Here is a 27,418-nt window from a genome sequence, read left to right as displayed (position 1 = left end):
TCCATACTCCTCTTAGAATTTCTATCAGAATTTGTAGTCAAGGCCCAATTTGAGTCCAAGACCTATAATTTTAGGGCATGACACTTAACCAGCCCTGCTCACTGTTTGCCCTTTAGAAAATGGGGTAATGTGTTCTCTGCCTGTTGCACTGAGTTATGAAAATCAAATTAGGTCATGTCCAGGAAAGCACTTTGTAACTGGTAAAGAATGTAGCTTACTAATTATTACTCTAGTTCATCCAGTCGTACCGGCTCTTTTCTCACTACTCTGTGGTATGTTGTTGGTGGGGATGACATGACAGCCCAGAGTTCTGTAATGTACACTACCTCTTAGGAGTGCTTCTTTTATACTTCTAACTAGAGGCCCAGTGCATAGATTCATACACCGATGGGGTCCCTCAGTGTGGCCTGTGTGTATCGGGCCGAAACTGGCAGTCCAGCATCCTCTGAGGGATGTAGTAGTGCGAGAAGTGGCAGGCAGCTGGGGAGGAGCCCGAGCCCAGGCTGGGTGCCGCTCTGCTAGGTAGGTTTGCAGCTGCCCTGCTGCGGTCTCCATGCACCCGTCCTAGGGCGATACCAGTGTGCCCATGACCGAGAAGTGGCCACAGTCAGTCCCGATGCTGGTCCCAGTCTTGGTCTGGATGGGGGAAGGACACACAGAGGGACCCCACTGCAGCTATGTTCTCCAGCTGTGAGCCCAGCATCTGGCGGCTGTTGGTCAGCTAAGCAGCGCTCCTGCTGTGGGAGCACGCTGACCACCATGGGGTAGCTCCTGCGTTGAGCGTCTGCCCCCTGGTGGTCAGTGTGCATCATAATGATCAGTCAAATGGTCACTTAGGTGCATATATATATCATTCATATATATATATATGAATGAATGATATAATAAAGTCTAATATACACATCTACTGAATGGTGGAATGACTGATCGCTATGACACGCAATGACTACCAGGGGACAGACGTTCAATTCAGGAGCTGACCCCAGCCCACAGGTCCTAGGCCAGCCAAGGCAGGTGCCAGTGGTTGCTCCCTGATCGCCCTGCTGGTAACCAGGCAGAACATGCTGGCCAGGCCTAGGGATCCTACCGATGCACAAATTTCGTGCATGGGGCCTTTAGTATATATATATATATATAAAACCCTAATATACAAATAGCTCGAACGGTGGAACAAATGAACCACTGAACAACTGGTCACTGTGATGTGTGTTAACCACCAGGGGGCATATGCAGAACATGGCGGGCATCAGCTGCGGCAGAATGATGGAGCAGATGAACGGGGGCATCAGACCAAGTCAGGGCTGTCACTGGGGAAAGCCTCTGGTGGTAACTGAAAATTTGATCTCATGCACCACAGTCTCGCTAGGTGCTCACACCTGCTGCCAGTGCCTGCCCTGCTTACACCTGCTGCTGGAGCCAAAGCTGCTGCTTGCACCTGCTGCTGACACCTGGCGCGAGCCTCGATCACACAGCTCCATCAGTGAGTGCTATCGGCGGCAGCTGGCCTCAGTTTGCCTCTGAGGGCTTTTCCACCTTCCCATGCTCCTGAGGGGTGATTGAGGCTGGCAGCCACCTCTTGCACCTGCTGCTGGCAATGGCCTCGCTTGCATCTGCTGCCGGGGCCAGAGCTGTCCCTTGCACCCACTGCTGGTGTTTAGCACCAGTCCCAATCACTTGGCACCTTTAGTGGGTGCGAGCGGCAGCTACCGGCCCTGATAACCCCTGAGGGCTCCTCCATTTCCTCGTGCTCCTGAGGGGCAATCGGGGCAGCAGCTGCTGTTCACACCCGCTGACAGAGCTAGCCCCAATCAATCTACTCCATCAGCAGGTGCGAGTGGGGCCAGCGCCATTAGGTGTGGGAGCAGGGCTGCAGTGGGAGGGGCTCGGAGGAGTCACAGAGCATGGGCCGAGATCCACCTCTATGCTCACCACAGCCTCCCTGCCCACAGTTCCTTTCAAGGTGCACAAATTCATGCATGGGGCACTAGTATATAAATGGACAAATGTAGACTATTGCTAGTTTCATCTTTTAATTTATTACTAAAGTAATGCATGTTTATTGTGGATAAACAAGAAAATATAAGTCATTGAAAAGGAAAAAATTAAAATTGCCTCTAAATGCAGAAATAATTGCTACTTTTATGTATGCTTTTGAAACATTCACTTCTCAACATAATATTTTTTCCTTTTTTTATTATATAACTGGAGGCCTAGTGAAGTTGTGCATGGGGGGAGCCCTCTCCAACCCGGGACCCCTCAGGAGTTGTCTGACTGCCAATTTAGTCCTGATCTCGGAGATAAGGCCTAAACTGTCAGTCAGACATTCCTCTCACAATCTGGGACTGCTGGCTCTTAACTGCTCTCCTGCTTTCCTGCCTGATTGTCTCTAAATGTCCCCTTGCCAGCCTGATCACCCCTAACCACCTCTGCCTGCTGGCCTTATTGCCCCTGATTGTCCTCCCTTGCTGACCCAATCTCCCCCAACTGCCCTCCCCTGCTGGCCTGATCGCCCCCAATTGCCCTTCTCTGCTGGCTTGAGACGCCAAGACTGGCCTCCTCCATGCCTCATGGAACCACAGGACCCCCAGGCCTCACCATGCAGAGCAGCCTCTGTACTCTGCCTTCGCTGTGGCCATCTTTGTGGCGGCCATCTTGTGACGACGTCATGCACAAATACCACCTAGGCTTTTATTAGTTTAGATAGTAGTATCCGTTTTTGTTTCTGAGTAATAAATAGTCCATTGTAAAGACATAACATAATTCATTTGCCTAGTGATAGGCATTTGAGTTGTTTTCAATTTTTAACTATTAAAATTAGAAATGCTTTGGACAGTGGTGTATATGTCTTTTCGTGGACATAAGCATTTGATATTCATCCTAAATTTTGTGCTGGAAGTAGTAGTTTGAAATGGAGAAAGCTTAATATGAAAGAAACTATTGCCATTGTCTTTTTATTTATTGATTTTTTAAATATACGTTTGGGAGGGTTTAGAATTTTTAGGTGTAATTTAATTGAATTAATTTGATGAAAATTTGAAATCAACAAAAGTTAACAAATGTATCTTAGCAACTATAAACCTTTTTTACATTTTGTTTTCTTGAAGCATCTAGGTGTATTGTCTAGAAAGCAAAGATCTGTTCTTTTCCTTTAATGAACAATTTATATTTCTTAAATAATCTGTATTTCTCTGTCAAAGGACTACTACATTGAACTTGATCACGAAATGGTACTAGGGAAACTTTATAAAACAAATTCCAGAATCTGACTTGGAATAGATACAAAACTGACTTTTTCCTTCTCTTTACATATACTCTAGACCAGTGGTTAACAAACTCGTTAGTTAACAGAGTCAAATACCAACAGTACAATGATTGAAATTTCTTTAGAGAGCCACACTCAAGGGGTCAAAGAGCTGCATGTGGCTTGAGAGCTGCAGTTTGTTGACCATTGCTCTAGACTGAAGGAGGAGCAGGGAATCTGAAGACTCCAGATGACATCAGAGTTACTTTTCAACAGCCTTCTCAGTTTCCTTTCTCAGAAAGCAGAGACTCAAACCTAGGAGGTAGAGGGTGAGAATATTTTTCCTGAGTTCTTAAGGCTTAATTATTATGATTTTAATATATTTTAGACAATCCTTTCTAACTTATAAATTAGCTTATAATCACCAGGTTTATATTTCGTGTTTTATCTTTGCAAATTATTTCATTAGGCACTGTTTGTTTGTTTGCTTGCTTGCTTTTTAAACATATTTTTATTGATTTCAGAGAGGAATGGAGAGGGAGAGAAAGACAGAAACATCAAAGTTGAGTGAGTATCATTGATTGGCCACCTTGTGCATGCCCCACACTGGGGATCAAGCCTGCAGCCCGGGCTGTGCCCTGACTAGACATTGAACTGGGACCTTCTGATTCATAGGCGACACTCAACAACTGAGCTATGCTAGCCAAGCAGGCACTGTTTTTTGTTTTTGTTTTAAAACTAAGTGTGATACAACTCTATAATTAAGGAACTTAGAGGGCAAGGATAAATATAGATAAGTTTAATCAAGCAGTAGAAAGAGGTTAAATTATATAAAAAAGAAAAATATTCTTGCCGAAACCCGTTTGGCTTAATGGTAGAGCGTCGGTCTGCGGACTGAAAGGTCCCAGGTTCAATTCCGGTCAAGGGCATGTACATTGGTTGCGGGCATATCCCCGGTAGGGGGTGTGCAAGAGGCAACTGGTCGATGTTTCTCTCTCATCGACGTTTCTAGCTCTCTATCTCTAGCCCTTCCTCTCTGTAAAAAACCAATAAAATATATTAAAAAAAAAAAAGAAAAAAGAAAAATATTCTTGAGAATTAAAAGGTGTAGATTACTTCCAAAGAGAATGGCTGGGAATCTTGAAATAAATAGTATTTGTGTTAGTGATACTTAATTTGTTTTTATAAAAAAAAATGGATAGTTAATGCAAAACTTAAAATAGCAATCTGATTTCAGATTAAAAGTATTGTTTTGAAGAAAAATAGAATCATATTTGGTTATTGTGGGTTTATTAAAGTCTAAGTCTGATTACTTTTTGAATTATATAAAGTGATTGCCTCTTACAAGGCAAATAGTATCTTAGCATTTCTGAGAAATGATAAAATAATCTGATTAATACAAGTATATGATCATACAACAGAGATGACTGAGTGTTTAATTCTACTTGGATTAGCACCCCTGTTTTCTAGTTTAGCTACAGCCTATGATGAATTTGTCATGTCATAAACTCTTGAACTTTATGCTGTCTTTGCCAGGGCAGAAACAATCTAAGTAAGCTGGGAAAAGACACAGTGATTGATTGTTGTACTTATCATTAATTGTGAAGAGTTTACTTTTAATTAGCTACTTGAAAACTCTGTTCGGAAGAGAGATAGTAGATAGAATATATATCCTAAACATCACAGTGTTGTTGTTTTTTTGTTTTGTTTTTATTTTTTTATTTTTTAATATATTTTATTGATTTTGTACAGAGAGGAAGGGAGAGAGCCAGAGAGCCAGAAACATCGATGAGAGTCATCGATCAGCTGCCTCTTGCACACCCCCTACTGGGGATATGCCCGCAACCAAGGGTACATGCCCTTGACTGGAATCGAACCCAGGACCCTTCAGTCCCCAGGCCGACGCTCTATCCATTGAGCCAAACCAGTCTCGGCATATCATCACAGTGTTTTAATGGATTTATGTATGATGTTTAAAAGGGAAATGGCAGTTTTTTTTCTTTATTTTTTAAGTATATTTATATTGATTTCAGAGAGGGAGAGGAAGAGAGAAATAGAAATATTAGTGATGAGAGAGAATCATTGATCAGCTGCCTCTTGCACACCCCCTACTGGGGATCAAGCCCACAACCCAGGCATGTGCCCTGACCAGGAATGGAACCCTGACTTCCTGGTGCATAGGTTGACACTCAACCTCTGAGCTATACTGACTGGGCAGGGATGGCAAACTTGTTTTTTATTCTAGGCATAATATGGTCAGCACAGTGGTAATACTCGTTTTCTTTACTATTCTAATTATATTCAGAATACCTAGTAATAAAGTGTTTTTTTAATCATTCTACATATATATTTTAAATATATATATTCAATTAAATTTATTGGAGTGACATTAGTCAACATGAACATTAAGTTTTAGTTGTAGGTTTTTATGTTACAAGATCTGTATATTGTACCATGTGCCTACCACTCAAAGTCAAACGTTCTCCTGTCACCTTATATTAAGACCACCTTCTCCCCCAAACCCTTTACCTCAGGCAGTTACCACACTGCTGTTTGTGTTCACGGGTTTCAGTTTTTTATCCCTCATATGAGTAAAATCATATGGTTCTTAGCTTCTTCCGACTGACTTATTTCACTTAGCATAATGTTCTCAAGGTCCATCCATGTTGTTGCAAATGCTATTTCATTCTCTACTTATATTTTAATCACTCTGATTATCCTTGCTTGTAATTTCAGCAAGAAAATATTTAAAAACAAATTTATTAAATAATAAAGAATAACACTTTAATTTTATAATTGTAAAATTATTTGGTTGCTAGTCATTCTTCACATATTCATATATTATTGTAATCTCTAAATCGAGACTTTAAATTAACCAGATTTCTACTTGTAAATATTAAGCAGTCTTTCATTCATGTATAATTATGTGTATAAACAGTTTAATAAACCAAAATCAGCTCTTATATTTGATGAAACACAATAGGTATTATACCCAAATTCTCAATTTTAAATTTTACTAAAACTAAGCATGCATATTTTTATTATTAATTTATCAACACCTTTGTTTTCCCTACTAGCTTATGACCATTTATGATTTATCTACTAGCTAATTACCATTTATGATAGTTGGATAACTAAATATAAAGCCAATAAGTTATTCTTGGAATATGATCAAATTTAGATCTTTCCCCCAGATAGAAGAGGAGACAGGATGTTTAGAATGTGCAGTGACAATTTTGAAAGCATGTAAAAATAAGTTATTGGTAATTATGTTATTTATAAATATTTTTAAATATTTCAAAATTTTAAAAGTGTGTGCTTTCTAAAACGTGTTTGGCAAGCAATTTTTTCCTTTGAATGAGGAGCTCATGGTCACATAAGTTTGGAGAAGTTGAATCATGATTCCTTAGCCAGAGGATTGTCAATCTCCAAAGGAGGATCCTCCAGAAGGAGGGTCATTCATACATATATATATTAGGAAACTAGTGTGCAATAGCATATAGTTGAAGACTCTGAACTAATATGTTTCATGAGGTTTTACTGTAGTTTATCTGCCATACAGTTATACTCTGGAAATAGTCACATTATATATTTAAGTTATGTCCATCTGAATGAGAGGTCAAAGAGGGTGATTAGGAAAAAGGGACAAGGATTTTATGAAATGAATATTGCAAAACTTATAAAGCACAGAGTATTTTATAAAGTTTCTTAGTGTCTTAGGCCAGAATTTTCTTACTTGTTAACTCTCCTTTTTGAAAGAAATAGTCATCCCATGTGACTAACAAAATCAAATCACCCTTTATTGTATTTTATAGGACTCCATATACTTTCTGTACCGTTTATCTCAGAGTAAACATTTATTATCTAATTTGGATAAATATTAAAAATAGTGAAAAACTCTGACCTCTCAGGGGATGTTGGAGAGCCGGTTTCGGCCCCATCGCTGCAAGCCAAGCCAAGGGACGGACTCCACTAGTGCACAGGTGCACTGGGCCTCTAGTATGCATGTAAGATCTTTGATTAATCTCTTCCCGCTCTTCTCTCTCCCCCTTTTCCTCTGAGATTCATCAGTCTGTTCCACATTTCTGTGCCTGTGGTATCCTCTCCTTTGTTGAGTGCCTGCCCCCTCATGGTCAGTGCACTTCATAACTACTGGACGGTCACTTAGGCTTTTATATATATAGATGATTTCTCTTAGCCACCACATTTTTCTAAAACTTCAGTTTGCTAGAGTTACTTCTCTAATAAAACTAACTCAGCAATCTCAATCACATAATGACCTTCAAAAAGTAGTAGTCCTTCCTTAGACAACCCTAATGTATTGTTGCAATGGTAAACATTAATGTAATTACCATTTTCTAAATTTGGTGTCCTTAAATAATTGATTTTTCTTATGTCTTTTACTTAATATCTTAATTGATAATAACTGACAGCATTTTGGAGGGGACATTCCTCACTATATCAAACCTCAATATTATTAGGCTTTTTCTCTACCATGAAAGTATTCAAATGAAATGATTAAAATAATTTAACAATGTGTTGATCAAAGTGTCAATTCACTTTCTCTTCTTACACAGACCCTGGTATTTTTCACTTAAATTAACTCTGGTGAACCTGATATTCTCCTTGACACTGCTAAGTTTGCCCTTCAAATGCAGCCTGAGGTTTGCACAACAGTTAGCGAGTCTAACAGTAGAGCTTATTATCCATTTTATTTAAATAACTAGAATTTCTCTATTCTGATTAGAAATATAGTAGTAGTTTTCAAACCTCTTTTAGTACTTTTACATATATCTATAGAAAGATTATTGAAGTACAATCTACGTAAGCTTCTAGCTTAACGCTTTTATCTCCTGCTGTTGTTTCTCCTCCTCCCCACCATCTTGTTGCTGGTTTTCTGAGCTTCTTAAAGTATCTGTGGTGAAGGACCTGTTTTTGTTTGTTTTCATTTTATTTTTTAAATAAATTACTTTTATTATATTTTGAAAAGCTTCTTATCTATGACAGATTGGAAATTATGAAAAAGAAATACAGACTATAAGTACCAGTCTTTATTCATTAAACTCAATAGACGTCAAATTCTATAAAAATTTCTAATTACTCCCAATTTCTGTATTTTTAGTAGATTACTTAAAATTTAAACTTTCTACAATGTGTACTGCGAGCTGCTGTGCTGATGTTCCTCACTACTGTTTTTTTTAGCTTCTTTTCCAGTTCGCAAAGCTTTGATTATTGCTAGAGTCAATTCGCATGCCACCATTGAGGGATGCATTTGCTAAGAAAAGTGTTCCCTGCCTTTTCACTGGTCTTCTTCCCCAGAATTTGCCTTGCATACCTTTTCCACTCTGTTCATGCTTTTTCTTAATAGTTCATGCTTTTTCTCACTGTGTTGCTGATCATATTTTTCCTGACAGGATTGTGAGCCCACTGAGAGCTAGTTTATCACTTAAGTTACCTTTCCTTCATCAGCTCCTAACGCAGGCAGCTTCTTTATAAATATTTGTGGATTTGTCAATTCTTGTAAGGTAAATTTAGAATGGTAGTAACTGTGCAAAGATGGGAGGTGTTCCAAATACCCTAAAGTCTACTAATCTCTTTAAAAATATAATTTTTTCTTTTTCCACATGGATCTTGGACATATTTTTGCACAGAGGAGAATATTTATCTGGCATGATTATTGTGTACATTTTTGAAAATTAAAAACTAGAAATTTTCAAAATTTCTGAAGCTTAATGAAGCTTAAAACCAACATTGTACTTCCTAATGCTTTATTTCAGTAGACTAGTAGCAGTTCTCAAACTTCTTGGTGTCCAGACTTCTTTATACTCAAATAATTGAGGACCCAAGAGAGCTTTTATTTATGACAGCCATATCAACTGCTGTATTTTTCAGACCATAAGACGCTCCGGACCATAAGACGCACCAGTTTTTAGAGAAGGGAAATGAAGAAAAAAAGATTCTGAAACAAATAGTGTCCTAAAATATTTTATGTGCATTAAAACCCAACATCACAGTCATAAACACATGTAATCAACCCTGTAAAGTAAACAGCAGCATTTAGAACCATTTTAGAGCCCGGCAAGCACACAGAGACCACACAGAGCCGGGCAAGTAAAAAAACTTTTTTTTTAAAGTATATGTGTAGGCTATATTTGGACCATAAAACGCAGGGACTTTTTCCCCCCACTTCTGGGGGGGGAAAAAGTGCGTCTTATGGTCCGAAAAATACGGTAATAATTACCATATTAGAAATTTTAATAGAAAAATATTTTAAAACACAAGAATACACAGGGATGTATTTCAGTAGTCACCAATACAATGACACGTATCATGTAGCCTGTGGACAACCCCACTGTTGACTTATGAGAGAAAGTGACAAAAAGGAGATAACAGTTTAGTATTATGAAAATAGTCTTGACCTCATGTGCCTCCTCTGGATCATGAGAACCGTTGGAGTCCATGGACCACACTTTGAGAATTGTTGCTGTACAGGAATTTACTTGTCTAATGCCAACAGAATATTTTGTGTTATTTTTATTTTAATAATGTTTTAACCTGGCTCTTGTATATGTGGATTAGTAAATTGTTAGGTTTTTAAAATATCTGCAAAGCTTGTCATATTACCCACCCTTCTATTAATGTCTAGACATAAAATGTGCTGGAACTTGTTACCAGTGGTGGCTTGGCAGCTATGAGATGGAGATGCTTACTCAAGGAGAAGTCATTTTATTTGTGGATACTTGGTAAGGTCATTCCTAGTTGTGCCCTGTCAGTACCCTGGCTTTCAAGTGCTAGCCCTTTTAATAATATGTAAACCTCTTAAATACTTCTCCTGTGATGATTCTTCTGACTCCAGGGGGTTTAGGGCTTTGTTCACTTTCTTAATGATTTTATAGAGTAAAGTTACTTCTTCGGGGAGCAAGAAGTCTTTCCTTGGAAGTATGCTCTTTCTCTCCTTTGACCTTCCCCTCCACTTGCTTCAACCTGATCCCTGATGCTGGCCCTCCTTTTCTGAGAGTACAGTCTGCTCTCTGGCACATAGTTACTTGGCCCTAGTGACTCCTGTTCTTTTTCATTGCTACCCTTTTATCTTGGCTGATACTCTGTTAAATTCTTCCTGAGGTCTTAGCAGGACAGTCAGTCTCTGGAGTATTTGACGACTCACCTCAAATTACACGGGAGTTCTGGGAACGCATTGTGTACCTGTCAGCTACATGGGCATACCAGGATGGCCATGGTTAGGCTTTTCATCCGCTGACAGCTCTTTACTGTGTGCTGTTGTCACGGTGTGAGCTGTAATTTAGGGACTTATCATTCTGAGTAATAAACAGAAACCCAAATTAGATTAAATCGTGGGGACTTTTAATTTTTTAATATGTACTGACATAGTAGGTACTCATTAAAGGTCTAAGTTTTTTTTATTTTTTATTCTCCTTAGTGTTTGTATATGAAGCTCTTAGTTCTAGCAACCACATTATGGTTTAAGCCAGACTTCTCTCTCTTAATAGCCAAGGGAAATATGTCATCACACCATTCTGAAAGGTAGATGTTGCTGCCTTAATAAGCAAAACCCTTCCCTGGTGCTTCATGGAGATTGTTATTTGAAATGTACAAAATTAAAATCTCCAATAGAATCTGATTCTGACTCTGTTAAATATCTCTATAGGAGTTCTTAGTTTCTTGAAATTTTTTTGTACATCGTATCAACATAGTGTTTTACAAGCATAATTTTGATAATTTTGAGTCTCTGTGTGCTTGCCCGGGTCTAGTAATAATTAATGTCGTTTTAAAACATTCGTTTAAAATCTTGCTTGGCGTTGACTTGTATTGACATAACCTTCAAACACGTGGTATCTACAGAACGTGTGAAGTGCAATTAACAAGTTTTGCTTGAAAAAGTTTGTGTTTGGTTTGGTTTTTGTTGCAAAACTAGGGCTAAGAAGATGGCGGATGAAGAGCATATTCGGCACTACATGCTTTACGAGTTCCAATTAGGAAGAAAAGCAAGTGAGGCTGCAAAAAACATCTGTAGTGCTCTTGGTCAAGATGCAGTTAGCGCCAGAAAATGCCAGCGTTGGTTTGAGAAATTTCGCGAGGGAAATTTTTGGTTAGATGACAAGAGTGGTCGAGGCCGTGGGTCCAATTTTGATCAAGAAGCTCTTCAAGCTCTTTTGGTGCAAAATCCTCAAATTACCCAACAAGAGCTTGCGACAACTTTAAATTGTTCACAAAAAACAATTTCCAATCAATTGCATGCACTTGGCAAAGTCCAAAAGTTTGGAAAATGGGTTCCTCATAAGTTGACCCACAACAACCCTAATCAAAGAGTCACAATTTGCAGTTCGCTCCTCTCTCGTCAAAACCGTTTGCCGTTTTTAGAGCAAATTGTTACCAGAGATGAAGAATGGGTGCTGTATGTTAATTTGAAAAGGCAGCCTCAATGGTTGGACAAAAATGAGGCTCCGCAGCCCACGCCAAAACCTGACTTGCATGCGAAAAAAGTGATGTTGTGTGTTTGGTGGAATTTTAAAGGAATTCTTCATTATGAACTTTTACCATCTAACCAAACCATTACAAGTGCAGTGTATAGTGCCCAATTGGAAAGGTTAGCCCAAGCTTTAAGAGAAAAAGAACCCGCGCTGATTAATCGGAAGGGCGTAATTCTTCACCATGATAACGCAGGACCGCATACTGCAAGAATCACTGCTGAAAAACTGCGCCAGTTGGAATGGGAAGTTCTCCCTCAACCTGCATATTCTCCTGATATTGCCCCTTCCGATTACCATTTGTTTCATGCTTTGCAAAACTTTCTTCTTGGAAAAAAATTTAATAATGAAGAATGCCTCAAAAATGCACTGACCGAATTTTTTGCATCAAAATCACAAGAATTTTACAACAGAGGGATTAAAATGCTTCCTGAGCATTGGGCACAAGTAGTAGAAAACAATGGCAACTATATTGTTGATTAAATTTTGTTGTATTGTTTAAATAAATTCGATTTAAAGTATTAGAAAACGACATTAATTATTACTAGACCTAATATTTGCTATTTTAAATATCCTACTTTATTGTACTATTGTGATACAAATTGCTTTCTAAATATTCAGAAAATCTTCACTGTTTTTCAGTTGTCTTTTTTTTTTTTTCAACTCTCCTGCCCTTACCTTATTTAGTCTGTTTTCTGCTCTGTACTAATTTGTCTCATTTTATTCTTTGCTCCAAAGCCATCAGCAATTCTGTTTTTAACATGTAGCTAATTGTACCATTTCCTGTAAACCTTCTACTGGCCACAGCTTCTTGACATAGCCTTGATTCAAAGTCCTTGGTTCCAATTACGCTTCCTGCATGGCACTCCACTCTTCCCTGCTTTTGAGTGCTAGTTCTGCAACCTAAAGTGGCTGCCGTTCTCTTATATTCTTCCTCATTTTTTTCAACCATCATTAACTACTGCTGAAGACACAAACACATATGAACTAAAACCTGGTTATTGTTCACTCTGTGTTCCCAGAGCACTTTTAACTTATTTCAGCCATAGCATTTCACACAGTATATACTCTTCTTTTGAATGATGACTAAAGAAGAAATTCACATGTACTGTTCACTCTCATGTTGTATGTACTTACTAGCTAGTACCTGACCCTTTTCTTGTCCCATTCAGGAAAGCATATCTGAATTCAAGTGAAATTTAAAATTATGCTGAATTCAAGTGAAATTCAGCATAATCTTAAATTTACTTATTTTTTTTAAAAGGGCATGATTAGCAATTTACTGGACTTTAATAAATTCTATATCTTACACTCAGTGTACTTTAACAGTATTAATGATATATCTTATATCTGCTGATAACAAACTAACATTTCATTGATGGAGATACGCTGATTTTAGAACATTGCATTGTAATTATTACAGCTGTTTGTTCCCCTAGATTATTTCTTTTTTTTATTTTTATTTTATTGATTTTTACAGAAAGGAAGGGAGAGAGGGATGGAGAGTCAGAAACATCCATGAAAGAGAAACAACCATCAGCTGCCTCCTGCGCGCGCGCGCACACACACACACACACACACACACAAACACACAAACACACCCCCACTAGGGATGTGCCTGCAACCAAGGTACATGCCCTTGTCCAGAATCGAACATGGGACCTCTCAGTCTGCAGGCCGATGCTCTGTCCACTGAGCCAAACCGGTTTTGGCTAGATTATTTCTTGAGAACCGTAGCTACTAAATTAAATTTAAGAGTGCATTGCCAGGGAATACTCACACCCTCTGCTGGCATTAATATGCTCTCTTTGGACCCCTGCATTGGAAATACTATGACATGCCCTACCTGGTTTGGCTTATTAACTGGGGCTGTGTTGAAAGAGGCAACCAATTTATGTGTCTCTCTTACATTAAAGTTTCTCTCTGTTTCTCCCCCTCTCTCTAAAAATCAATTGAAAAATATCCTTGGGTGAGGATTAACAAACAAACAACAAGGAAATACTACAACACAATAATAAAACTGAAAGGTTAAAGTCAGCGGCATGTGGACAGGCTAAATAGCCATCTCAGATAGTGATTCAAGAAAACTGAAATAATTTAAGGAAAAGGGGATATCCAAAGGGAAGGGCTACACAGAGAAAAGAAGACTTTGGAACAGATTCAGGATGTTATCCTGAGGTTGCCCGCTGCCCATTGCTCTCCTGGTTGCAAGCCTCCTTGGGTCCCTTACAGGTTAGTGATAATGTGCCTGTGGGGGATGGTGCAGGCACCTTCTTTGGAGCTGGAGCCTGCATTGCACAGGGTCCTTTGTCCTGAGTGTATTTATCTCTCTTGCAGGTAGAAATCTTAGGGGAGGACTCAAGGGAATGTCTCAATAGAATATTCATCAGCTTTCCTGGTGTGTTCCTTCAGGGTTGTGTTGTCCACTGAATTGTCGGCGCCAGGGCAGGGGATTATTAGTTAATGTAGCTGGTTGTGAGGCATCCCTGGCATCACTTGCCTGGTTTTGCTGCTTTTCTGGTCCTGGAATACAACTGAGGCCTACATGTTATCTTTAGGGAGGAAAAGGTTAGGGGGTCTGAAAGATGCGGGGTTTAAAACCGCATGATGTGCTAGGGGGAGGATAGTTTATCCTGTGGGGGAAATTCTTGTTTTCCCAGTTTTGCCCCTTGCTAGGCATCTGGAGCTTTCTGCCCCGGTGAATTTCTTTACCTGCCTATCATCTTTGCTCTGCTCATGGCTAACAAAACGTCATGCAGATTTCTTATAACAAGATTGAGATTGCTTTTTCTTGTTCTTCTTATGTTCATTCTCACTATTCTGATTCTTTCCTCCTCTTAACAGTATATCCATATGTTTGGAATAAGGCATCAAATAAACATGTAATGCAATTTTCTTTACCTGTTGTAATTTTAGTGAACTCTATGTAATATGTAAAAAGTTTGTGACTTAATCAGTTAAAAGCTATTCTTTAAAAAATTCTAGAAATTAACATTGATAGAAACATTTCTTTATCTTCACCTATTACTGTGCTGCAAATCTAAAGGATAAATAGAGCTCTAAGTTTTACATTCAATACACTAAAATATGGTCAAGAAAAATTCCACCTGAATTATTTTATAAACACAATGGGAGGGTTTAGTGGCCTCATTCTTGGTGATTGCTTCCTTACATAATTTGTTATGAAAGAATGCTTCTCCGTAAATCATCTCTCCAGAATGCTTGAGATTTGTTATATTCTGCTTAGGAAGGGTTAAGAGAAGACAACATCCTGTCAAAGACCTTGTTTTTAATTTTGCTTCTCACACTGGCACAGATCCTGCTAAGAGCAGCCCAGATTAGTTCAGAAAACCTTTGAAGAGATTTAAGATGTCCTTCAGCCAGTTTGAAGGTTTTTGTCTTGCAAATCCAGTACTAGGGCGCCTGCAGGCATCTCGACCCTTGCTGTGCTGCTGATGCAGCTCAAGGTCACACTAACCCGCCCTGTGACATTCAACAACAACAAAAATTATGCGGTGAAACTGCTTCTGTACTCAGCCAACCAACAACTTCCTTTAGTGAGGACCTAAGGATGAAGTATTTTTCCTCCTTGTTTTCTTTTTTTGGGGACACCGTGAATTTTTGCTGTAGGAAATAATCCCGGATTTCTGGTGTGTGTGATGACAAGGTCATTTCTTAATTAGAACACATGTAAAGAACAAAGCTAAATGGCTTCAAAACAGCTTTGTAGTTGATGGAGAGGATTTAAATTATTTAAAGAGATAGTCACCCATGTATGATGGAAGCTGAATTCTAAAGGCATTAACTCCTTCATTTCTGTCTACTTGCTATTTATTTCTTTGAATTCCATGTCTGTCTTGAAAGGTTGCCTTCTAAAATTTAAGAAAATTTATAAATACCCATTCTTTTAAAAGGGTGAAACATTATTTATATATCAACTTCCCAGATATCTTAATGGAGCTGTTTTCTCCCCATGCCTTTTATCTTCTAGAAATTTTATCAAGTGGCTTGAGTAGGAATGAAGAATTTTAAACTTCTCCCTCTGGTAACTGATTTATGTATAATGTATTGGAGGAGGGTGTGTAAAGTGCTTCTTTACTGCCTCACCTTCTAGTTCCTCACTTTCACCCTTTTGTGATTTAGAATTCTAAATGAGCACATCACCCCTGCTTCTTTAGAAATTATACCACATAACCTTCAGGTTTCTCAACTTTCACAGAAGTGATGTAGAAAGACATATGCTTTTTTTTTTTAGGGAAAAATGTAATTTTATTTAAAATAGACTTTAATAAAGTTGTTTCTGAATGTACGTAACTTTGTGAAGACTCTAGGAAACCGGTCCATAAACACTTTATGGCCATATTGGACCTTCTTTGCTTTGGAACTCCCCCCCCCCCCCCCCATTTTGATCCTCCTTTGTTGCCTGTGGTACTCACTCCCAAAGACATTAGTTGGATAGAGTCCAAGTTAATTGGTTTTCTATGCTTGAGACAATGCATGTCACCTCTGTAGGATTAGAGCAGAATGATCTAAGAGTAATTTTATAGTTGATATTGTGTGTACACACACACACACACACACACACACACACACATCAGTGTGGAAAAACACATTGCTGTTATTTCTTTATGCACGGAATCACATGTAGAGAAATTTAGCTTCAACATTATCATATTAACAGTTTTCTCAGAATTCATATCCAGTTGCTTTCTTAACAACATGTTTCCCTTAAGTGTGACTGTAGTAGAATCAGAGCAAATACTTTATGAAGGTATATACTATTTTAAGTGATTATTTGAACTGAATTTTTTATTTTTTCAGCCCCTTAAATTTTGTGGGATAACAGAATGGATTGCATAAGAACGATTTAGAATTAACTAGACTTACTAGTCTGAAGGATTTTCCTATCAAGAAACAATTTATTTGGGTTATCCATGAAAAGTAAAAAGATATATACACACTTTTAGGTTATGGGTAATTTGAAGGATTTTTGCAACAACAAAAAAAATAATAATAATTTGGAGGGAAATATGTATGTAGGAAAATGGTTAGTGTGAATCCTGTACATCCCTGCCCTTGCCTGGAGTCTGCTATGCCCTTATGTCTTGTATGACCCAAGCTCACCTGCCAGTAATTTCCAATTTACTTTCCTAATTCATCGATTTGTTATCACTAATTGTTCTTCATTTACTTCTGTATAGTTTCCAGTACCTAAAGGGTTGAAAGGTTGCTGTAATTGGCACCCGCAGCTGCTCTTCCTTTTGACAGGGGATAATTTTGCAGCCTATGCTTTGTGTGACAGCTGCCTAATTGGGCATTCTCCCCTTGTAGCAAGCCTGCCTCCTCCAGCCTTCCTGCTGACAAATGGCGGTGGATTATAGATGAGGACACTCTGACCCAAACGACCTTGCTGAGACAGCTGGGAGGGGCCTCCTTCCACTTGAGGGAAGCTTTAGGTCATTTAGAGGACAAGGTCATGAGCCAGGTGGGGAAATGACATGATATCACATGACAGTAGCCTGATGACATGGTCAGTGTGTCAAGGACAAAAGCATCAGTATCAATTAAACATTGCAGTACTTCATTTAAGTATTTCTTAATTGTTCTTGCTAATTTTTTAAAAGGGTACAGAATAAGATACATGTATTTTAGCAGTGTTAAAGCAGTTGCATACATAAAAATAGATCTGGTTTAGGAAGCCTCCTCATAAGTTTCTCCAGTTACCTAGAGTATTTTGTTCTTAATTATTTCTTAGTTTTAAGCCCCTTGACTGTCAGTACTTTTCAAGAGATATTTGAAAATTAAGACAGGCAAATTAAAATGAGATAATGTGTGCTGTTAAAAAAATATTTAACAACTTCTGTCATCACTCTACTCAGTGGTGGCATACCTTTTCATATATTGAATAAAAAAAAATAGCCAAATGAAAATTGAAAGGGACCTCAAAACTCTGGATTTATGAGATCAAATAATTGTAAAATGTTAAAGATGTTTTTAAATAATTTCTGAGACCTAAAAATATTTTTTAAATAGCTTAGGGTTATAGTTAATGTAAAATCTTCAAAGTAAATGAATTTTTTGGACATCTCTTTATTATTGGTAATGTATAACTTTTCTTGAAGAAAAGAACTTGAGATATTACAGTTGCAGTACCTTTTTAAGTGCAAAATCTTAAGAATCTTTGCTGAGTCTATTAATCTTACGTTAATGCTTGAAAGTATAAGTCCATGTAAATTCTATTGCATAGTCTAATTTAGAAAGATGCTGTGTTTTAAAAACAGTGAACAGTTTAATGCACAGAATACTGATCATGATTTTAGTTTCTGGAAAAACATAATTGTTGTTGAATACTGTTGGATTTAAGCCCACAGAAGGTAATTTCATGTTCCTGAGATTAAAAAAAAACAAAAAACATATCAATGGTGAATTAATTCACTGAAGTAGACACATCTGTATTTTTATGGCACATGCATGGTGTGTGTGTGTGTGTGTGTGTAATTAAGACTGTGCTTTGTATGTGTTAGCTGCTCTCTAGCCCTGACTCAAGCTTGGAGGTTTAATCATGTGCGTTGTAAACGCAGACGTGATTAGTAGTTGTGGTTATCTCAGCAGAAGACATCCCGCCCTCCTCCTTGTATTGGTCGGGACCTGTGCATTGGGGAGTCAAGGCAAAGGAGAAAGAAAAGAAATTTTACATTAGTATTCTATGAAAGCCTTACTGTCTGCAGAGCAAATTGATTGCTCCGGTTTACCTGTGTTTGGCACCACTGCTGTGAAAGAAAGGTAGGGTTGTAATCTGTTTTATTGTATTACATATTGTGACATTACAGGAATATTTAACTTGTGCTATTTCTACGGCACGTGCTATAAGTCTAAGTTAAGAAAAAGGATATAAATGAATGGAAAGTATATGGGTGACAGCTTTGTTTACTGCAGTCCATGAGAGTTCATACGAGTAAGATAAATTTGCTGAAAGTGTCACTGGGAACATAACCTGATTGATAATGAAACCCTAAAAAGTATACCGAGGCACTAATCTGTTTCACTACTTGAGACATGTCAGGCAGAAATGAAATTCAAGCTAATGTTGTAAGATTTTAAGATGAATGGGAGAAGTCACAGAGGTGGTTATGGACCTAATTAGTTTAGGAAATTATTTATAATAATTTTTCAGCACATTATTATATTGTTAAAGGTACTACATAACATGGTTCAGAGAACAGAAAAGAGATTTTCATTTAAATAAAAAAAGAGGTAGCTACTAATCCTACCTTAAACTATATTAAGGACATTTAAAAATGTATTATTTACTTTATTTTTTTACTACTTTGATTTTGTAAACATTGTACTGTTTGATTCTGCTGTGGAAAAGTCTCTCTTTTTAATTTTTGCACTTTTTTTTCAGATAAAGACTTGTAGTGTAAAATTTAGGATTGCTCAGTATGAGTATGAATCAAATATTTCAATATTTCACAAAATGATTGAAATATCTGTTATTGGGATTTGACCCCTTGCTATTTTCAGGCATTCTTGAAATGTTTTCATAGGTTATGTGTAAATCTGCACTGTGAGGAGAGAGGAGAAATTCCTCTTGTTCAAGCCTCTTGCCATGTAAACTGCAGGTGCCCTTTGCCTCCTCTGTCCCCACCCTGATCCTTTGATTATAATTAGAGCACTTGATTTAGAAGAGAGAGGAAGCAAATAGCTCACTGATGAAATTAAAGTTGTTTTGTGTTGTTTACTTTTATGTTCTTGGAATTAGTATGTAGCATTACATTTGTTAGATTATATTTCACTTTCATTTAAATTATGTGAATAATAGTTCTGTATATACTAATTATATATCATAAAAACATCCTGATAGCGAAGATCATTATAATCAGAGGCCGTGAACATTAGTGTGCTCCCAGATACATTTATGGAAAATCGGTGGAGAAACATTTTAAAGCATTTTTAAAATAACAAATACAAATATACTAAATCCTAACTTGAAACATTCATTAAAATTAACTATTTGAGGTCATGTTATCTGTCAAGGAAAGAAGGTATTTTTAAAGAACTTTCAAACTTCATTGCAAAATCCAGACTATAAGAACCAAAGTGATTAGTACTGTCTTCTTACACATTTACTTTTTAAAAAAAAAATTTGTTAATCCTCACCCAAGGATATTTTTTCCATTGAATTTTGGAGGGGGAGAGAGATGAAAAATATCCAGGTGAGAGAGACAAATCAGTTGGTTGTCTCCCACACACGCCCCAGCGCCGGAGATCAAACCTGTAACCAAAGTATGTGCTCTTCACCAGGAATCAAACCCATGATCCTTCCATGCACAGTCCAATGCTTGAACTACTTAGCTACACCAGCCAGGGCATACATTTGCTTTTGTATAGGACCTCTTTTCTTATCGAAAAAGTATAAATTAAGAGATTGTGGAGGAAAAAAAAAACAAAAAAGCAGAACTAAGAATTAGAATATTTAATTTTCTATAATAAAACGTTCTAAATTTTTTCTAGTTTTAACTTTAGTTTTTAATTTTGTAATTACCTTACAAATTTTTAAAAAATTGGAAGCTTCCACCCTTCCAGAAGAAATGCCCAGTGTGCATATATTTAATATTTAGCTGATTCAAAATGGGAAGATAAGGAAATTGTATTTGTTTTCTTGTCCCTCCTTTTCCTCTGGTTCTTTCTTGGTGGAGTAGGGGTCGTTTTTTGTTTATCAGTGTATCCACAATACTTAAAACTGTTACCTGGCACATATAACTGCTCAATAAATACTTGTTGGTCAAGTGAATAAAAAATTACTCAACTAATCCCCTTACATATATACATACATACATACATACATACATACATTGTTTTTCCTCTCTGGATACTTTTCTGTTTTAATTTGTGGTGTGCTCATAGTAGTGAGATAATTTCATCAGCTTCTCTTCTGAGAGTATTCTGCACATTGCAGGAATTCAGTGTTTTAGAATCAACCCTGGAGTAATGTTCATAGAATTATTTTACAGTCAGAGTAGTTCAAGTGACTACACTTTAAATTATTCTTTCTCTGAACAGAGATAAGCATGCATAGACAAACATGTTTAGAGCTCTTTACCTGAATTTCCCTCCATCTTTTTTCCTTATATGCTGACCTACTATGATGTTGAATTTTTTAAAACTGTAAAGTCTATTTCTTATTGGACTCATTTTGTAAATCTAGATACATTGTATTAACCAATATTAACAAATTATTTTGAACGTCCAAGAAAACTGCATGTTAAACTTCAAAGTGACCTGGGTACATTAAATCTGTGGAGAAAACAAACATGTCTGACCTGTTATTATGACCATGAAATGAAGTTATCCCTGGGGACAACTTTAAATATGTAAGTTACACTTCTCTAAGCACAGATAATGGGCAGGTGTTTTTATTATTTGGTGTCTAACATTAGCTAAGCTTGGACCAGTTTTTGAGCAGAAGGATCCTTAGAAATTAGTTAATATTAAGAGTACATTTAACAAATGAGAAAATTGGGCTTTAGACAGGTTGCTTATTTGCCTACTGTTATAAAACTATTTAGTAGCTGAACCAGAAATAAAGTACAAATTGCCTAGTTGTGTGGTTTATTTTAAAAAAATATATTTTTATTGATTTCAGAGAGGAAGGGAGAGGGAGGGATAGAAACATCAGCAATGAGAGAGAATCATTGATCAGCTGCCTCCTGCATGCCCCCTACTGGGGATCAAGCCTGCAACCTGGGCATATGTGCCCTGACCAGGAATTGAACCCTGACCTCCTGGTTCGTAGGTCAGCAGCGCTCAACCACTGAGCCATGCTGGCTGGGCACAAATTGCCTAGCTATTCAGGGGTCCTCAAACTTTTTAAAGTGGGGGTCAGATCACGGTCCCTCAGAGAGCTGGAGGGCCGGACTATATGAACTACTAATTCCTACTGTAACACCTCGGCTGCGCTCACTGCCCAAAAAACCTGGCGGGCCGGATCAGACTCCTCTGCGGGCCGCATGTGGCCCGCAGGCGGTAGTTTGAAGATGCCTGCTATAAATGATCATTTTTTCACATGTCAATTCTTTTATCAAATTTTAAGCTTCTAAAATAATTGTTATGTTTATACTAGCCAAATCGTATACTTACAGCCACTGTAAAATTTAATTTATTCTCAAATAGGATGTAAATGAAAACAAACTGATATTACATCATTTTATACACACATATTATTGTGGATTGCTTCCAATGCATGTGGGTCCAGTGTATTTTTATACTAGAAAGAATAATAAAATATTGGGTATCATTAAAATAGATAATAAAAGCTAAGAAAAAACTTTATATAAAATTATAGTGTCTACGAAAGAGTAACTTGTGAAAAGTACACAAATAAATACACTATAGACTATTGATATCTAATAGTTTATGGTAGTGTTTTCTTTAATAGTGTAGACACAGCTGAGCAGAGAAGGGGGATAGCCAACTGATACCCTTGCTGGATAGGGACTAACATGGAGAGATATTAGTCAGGCATGGCCTTCTTCAGGCATAATTAAATACTGAATTGCAAAATGCAAGAAATATTATAATTCAGACTGTTAGTGGAAAGATTAAACTCCAGGGGGTGGAGCTGTGGTTTGCAGAGAGGTTCCAGCAATAAATGGCAGTGGGTATCCAAGTTAAAGATTGAGAAGTCCCATGTAAAAATCATTGTCTGGTAAGACTAGACTTACCTCCATCCAGCTGGGCTGGGATCCATTAGGTTTTATTTCCAGCAGAGAAGTTGTCTGGAAACCAAATTGACCAAATATGGAGGCAATGGAAAACTAGTGGGCAGAAAAGGTGTGGCTTGGTTAGCTCATGCTAAAAATTAAGTTTATTTTGAGCAGTAAACTGTTTAAGCCTTTCCCTGCGATTATCTGCAGAGGTGAGGATGAGGAAGAATCTTCACACCTAGCTCTTTGGTTCAACAGTTGGGCAGAGCAAAGTTTGCAGGCATATATTTAATCTCTTGAAGCCTCAGTTTGCTCATTTTCAAAAACTGAATTATACTGTGTCTTTTTTTCTTTTCTTTTTCCCCCGGAATTATAGTATCTGCCAATTTAAGTTATTAAGAATATTAAATAAGAAGACACGTGTATATTGTCTTTAGATATATCTGACAATTATTTGTTTGTGTGAATATGAGACAGCCATGCCATATGCAGATGTATTCTTTACACCACTACTAATAACTGTAATGTAATGTAGTAGAGTTGTTAGGAATTTCAAAATTAAGCTGTATGCAACTCTAATTCCTCCTTTTTTTTAATCTCACCCAAGGAAATGTTTTTATTGATACTGAGAGAGAGAGAAAGAGAGAGAGAGAGAGAGAGAGAGAGAGAGAGAGAGAGAGAGAGAGAGAGAGAGAGAGAGAAACATTGATCTGTTGCCTCCTGTACTACCCCAACCAAGGATTAAACCCCTTAAAAAAATAGTCTGTATATTTATTAATATGCTTCCTCCTCAAAACTTCATACTTAGTCTTGATCAGTTATATGATTTTATTTGTATTGACTTTATTAAAATATGTATCAAGAACTGTAGAACTGTGTGCTCTAGCCAGTTTGGCTCGGTGGATAGAACATTGGCCTCTGAACTGAAGGGTCCTGGGTTAGATTGTGGTCAAGGCCATGTACCTTGGTTTCCGGCTCAATCCCTGCCCTGGTTGGGCACATGCCAGAAGCAACTAGTTTATGTGTCTCTCTCAAATTGATGTTTCTCTCTCTGTCTCTCCCTCTCTTTTCCTCTTTCTCAAAAAATCAATGGAAAAATATTCTTTGGTAAGGATTAACAAAAAAATAATATAAAACTGAGTTTAATTTTCAGTGACAATCTTTCCAATGTAAAATGCCTGTGAATCATTGATCTCACTTAAGAATTATAGTAAATAATGAAAAATGAGAAGTGAGAGCAGATAAGTTAAATTTGTTTACTGTAAATATTAGCTAAAAACAAATTAGCATTTTTCAAGTGCTACTCAGTTTCCAGAAATGCTTAGCAATTACAGGCTTCTGTAGATCTTTAGAAGACTGAGGTGATCTGAGTTTACAAATGTGAATGCCAGATAAACAGCACTTAACAGTTTTCTCTGGAAGGCACAGAAAAAAATATTATAAATGCTTTATAATTTGACCTGAGTTTAAATAAAGTTTTACTTTTTTTCTATATAGTACTTGTAATTTTAAATGAAGTGCTTATTTCTTTTGATCTTTATAAAATAAGATGAAACTCCTAAACTTATAACCTGTAAGCATCTTTACTTGGCTTACATGATAAATTTAAATAATTGTATATATATTTTCTATGTTTCCAGTTGCTTTTCAATATTGTGTATAGAATTAAGTGATCAGAGAGAAACTAAGAATATGTATAGACATTCATTTACTCACCAAAAATTCAGTGTCTCAAACATGGCTGTGGCAAACAGAATAAAACTAAAGTAGAGCAATAATTACAGTGTAGTGGTGGAAGATAGGCAATAAACAAGAATTAAAAACAAACAAACACAAAACCAAGGGCCCAGCTGCATTGCTCAGTGGTTGAGCATTGACCTATGAACCAGAAGGTCATGGTTCTGTTCCTGGTCTGGGCACATGCCTGGGTTGCAGGCTCGATCCCTGGAGTAGAGCCTGCAGGAGGTAATCTATCAATGATTCTCTCTCATCATTGATATTTCTGTTTCTCCCTCTCCCTTCTTCTCTGAAGTCAATACAAATATATATTAAAAAAAAAAAAAGTTGGAAAATACAGCAAAAAAATTATAGAATGAACCCAGCTGGTTTGGCTTAGTGAATAAAGCGTCAGTCAACCTGTGGACTGAGGGCCTCTGCTTTGATTCCAGGCAAGAGAACATGTCCAGGTTGCAGGCTTGATCCCTAGTAGGGGGTGTACAGGAGGCAGCCAATCATTGATTCTCATCATTGATGTTTCTATCTCTCCCACTCGCTTTCTCTCTGAAGTCAATAAAAAATATATTTAAAAAGTAAAAAATAAAATAAAAATAAGTCGTAAAACAACTGTTATCTTTTAGGTAGTACTCTGCTAGAGGGGAAAAATGGAAATAGACTCATTTACAAAGGCCATTAGGAGGTGATATTTAAGCTGAGTTGAGGAGGAGGCAAAGGTGCAGCCAAAGAGCCTTCCAGGAAGAGGGAACCAAGCTTATGTAGGCTGGCAGGATGTAAAGAGCTTTGCTGTGGAAACCAGCACTGCAGCCTGGAGCCACATGTGGTTTATCTGAATTGAGATGTGCTCTAAGTGAAAAATACACACCAACTTAGAAGATTTAGTATGTATGACAAAAAGCATGAAAATATTTTAAGAATTTTGTATTGACTTTATATTGATACTCTAATATTTTGGATGAAATATATTGGGTTAAATAAAATACATTCAAAATAATCTATTTTTTAAAAAAAATATATCACTGCTAAAAGTTTTAAAATTATATTTGTAGCTCTCATTATGTTTCTGTTGGACTACCTGAGTAGTGTAACGAGCAAGGGACTAAATGACTTAAAATAAGATTGTTTACATTTACTGCAGCCAGATTATGCTAGGCCTTGCTCACAGAGAGTAATTCAGACTTTATTTTAAGGGAAATAGGAATCTATTATGGGTTTTCAGCTGAAAGGATTTACCTTTTACAAAGAGTATTGGCTACAGTTTGGAGAATGTAGTGGGAGGGGGTCAATTAGGAAACTAGTACAGTAGAAAAACGTGCGCGCGCACACACACACACACACACACACACAGCAAAACCAGTTATCACAACAGTTGTCAGTGTTATATAAAAAGTCATCACTGCACTCATCATTGAGTTTCTAAGTCTTATTTGATGTAATTTCTTTAGCTATTACAGGCATTGGTTTAGGTTTACATGTATAAGAATTCTTTTTCCTCCATGTTTATGGAATATTAAAATTCTTACAAAATATTGTAAATTTACCAGCCTCCCAGAGCACTAGAACATGTGGAAATAGTAGTAATATTAAATCATTTATAGTTTTAAAGATTTTCAAGAATCTTAAAAACCTGCAACATTTGTTAATATTTTGGGGTTCTGCCGAAACCTGTTTGGCTCAGTGGATAGAACGTTGGCCTGCGGACTGGAAGGTCCAGGTTCGATTCCAGTCAAGGGCATGTACGTTGGTTGTGGGCACATCCCCAGTAGGGGGTGTGCAAGAGGCAGCTGATTGATGATTCTCTCTCATCGATGTTTCTAACTCTCTATTCTCTCTTTTTCTCTCTTAAAAAAAATAAAATAAAATATATTAAAAAATATATATTTTGTGGTTCAAGTAATTATTTGATGATTTGATGGAAGCTATTGACATTGCAGATCAGGCCAGCCTATATAGCTACCATTTGGGATTGTATGTTGTGATTTCCTCATATCTAATGGGTCCTTTTATGTAGTATACTAGAAGCCAGTGCATAAAATTTGTGCACTTGTTGGGGGAGTTCTCAGCCCAGATTACGAGAAAGCACAGGCCAGGCCAATCATGATCAGAGCTGGAGAGGGATGTGGGAGGTTGGCCAGCCAGAGAGAGACCACAGAAGGGCTCCAGGGCGTGTCTGGCTCATCTCACTCAATCCCTATCAGCCAGACCCCAGCAGCAAGCTAACATGTTGGACCATCTCTCCCCTGGTGGTTAGTACATGTCATAGCGAGTGGTTGAGCAGCCTTAGCATATTGTGCTTTGGTTGAATGGACCACCAGATATTTAGCATATTAGGCTTTTATTATATAGGATTTGTTTGCATGAAGGTAATTTAGACTTATTTGTTTTGTGTGTTGGTTTTTTTGTTGTTGTTGTTTGGGGTTTTTTTGGTCTCAGAAACTGTTTGTGGTACTACTGTTTAATTTATATAAAATTGGAGTAATCATAACCCTTGGCTTTTTATAAACATAGAGGTGTATACATTCCTTCTGATTGGTATTTTGGGTTTCTTAGACTATATTCCTAGAAGTGGGATCACTAGGTCAAATGGCAGTTCCATATTTAATTTTTAGAGGAAACTCCATACTGTTGTCCATAATGGCTGCACCAGTCTGCATTCCCACCAGCAGTGTACTAAGGTTTCCCTTTTCTCCACATCCTCACCAGCACTTGTCATTTGTTGATTTGTTGATAGGTGCGAGGTGATACCTCCTTGTTGTTTTAATTTACATCTCTCTAATGATAAGACACTGGGCATTTTTTGGCATGTCCAATTTGGAGAAGTATCTATTTAGGTGCTTTGCCCCATTTTTTACTTGGATTGTTTGTCTTTTTTTTTTTTTTTTTTTTTTTTTTTAAGTTGTATGAATTCTTTGTATATTTTGGATATTAAACCTTTATCACATATATCATTGACTAATTTGTTCTCCCATAGGGTGGGCTAGCTTTTCATTTTGATGGTGTTTTCTTCTACTGTGCATAACCTTTTATTTTGATGTAGTCCCATTTGTTTATTTTCTCCTTAGTTTCCTTTGTTCTAGGAAATGTATCTGTAAACTTACTGCTATGTGAGATGTCTGAGATTTTATAATCCTATAGTTTCTTCTAGGATTTTTTATGGTTTCATGACTACATTTTATCCATTTTGACTTCATTCTTGTGTGTTGTTTAAGTTTGTAGTCTAGTATCATTTTTTGCAGGTATCTGTCTAGTTT

At 37.3% G+C, this 27,418-nt stretch overlaps 1 protein-coding gene across 5 annotated transcripts in view; it reads left to right on the top strand.

Annotated features, from left to right (window-relative positions):
- Positions 1–27,418, top strand: part of NRIP1 (nuclear receptor interacting protein 1) — a 96,425-nt gene that overhangs the window by 37,075 nt on the left and 31,932 nt on the right. For 2 of the 5 annotated variants that reach the window (XM_045584075.1, XM_036444359.2), the window contains exon 3: positions 3,458–3,570. The exons of 2 other annotated variants lie outside the window; for them this stretch is intronic. The gene's annotated coding sequence lies outside the window, so the exon portion shown is untranslated. Of the gene's footprint in view, positions 1–3,457; positions 3,571–9,887; positions 9,985–27,418 lie in introns of all 5 variants that reach the window. One more of the 5 variants, XM_036444360.2, reaches the window with a different exon arrangement.

The sequence above is a fragment of the Pipistrellus kuhlii genome, unplaced genomic scaffold (assembly GCF_014108245.1).
Source record: "Pipistrellus kuhlii isolate mPipKuh1 unplaced genomic scaffold, mPipKuh1.p scaffold_m20_p_2, whole genome shotgun sequence".
Taxonomy (NCBI): Eukaryota; Metazoa; Chordata; class Mammalia; order Chiroptera; family Vespertilionidae; genus Pipistrellus; species Pipistrellus kuhlii.
The sequence above is the reverse complement of the archived record's forward strand: the minus strand, read 5'-3'. Positions and strand labels throughout refer to the sequence as shown.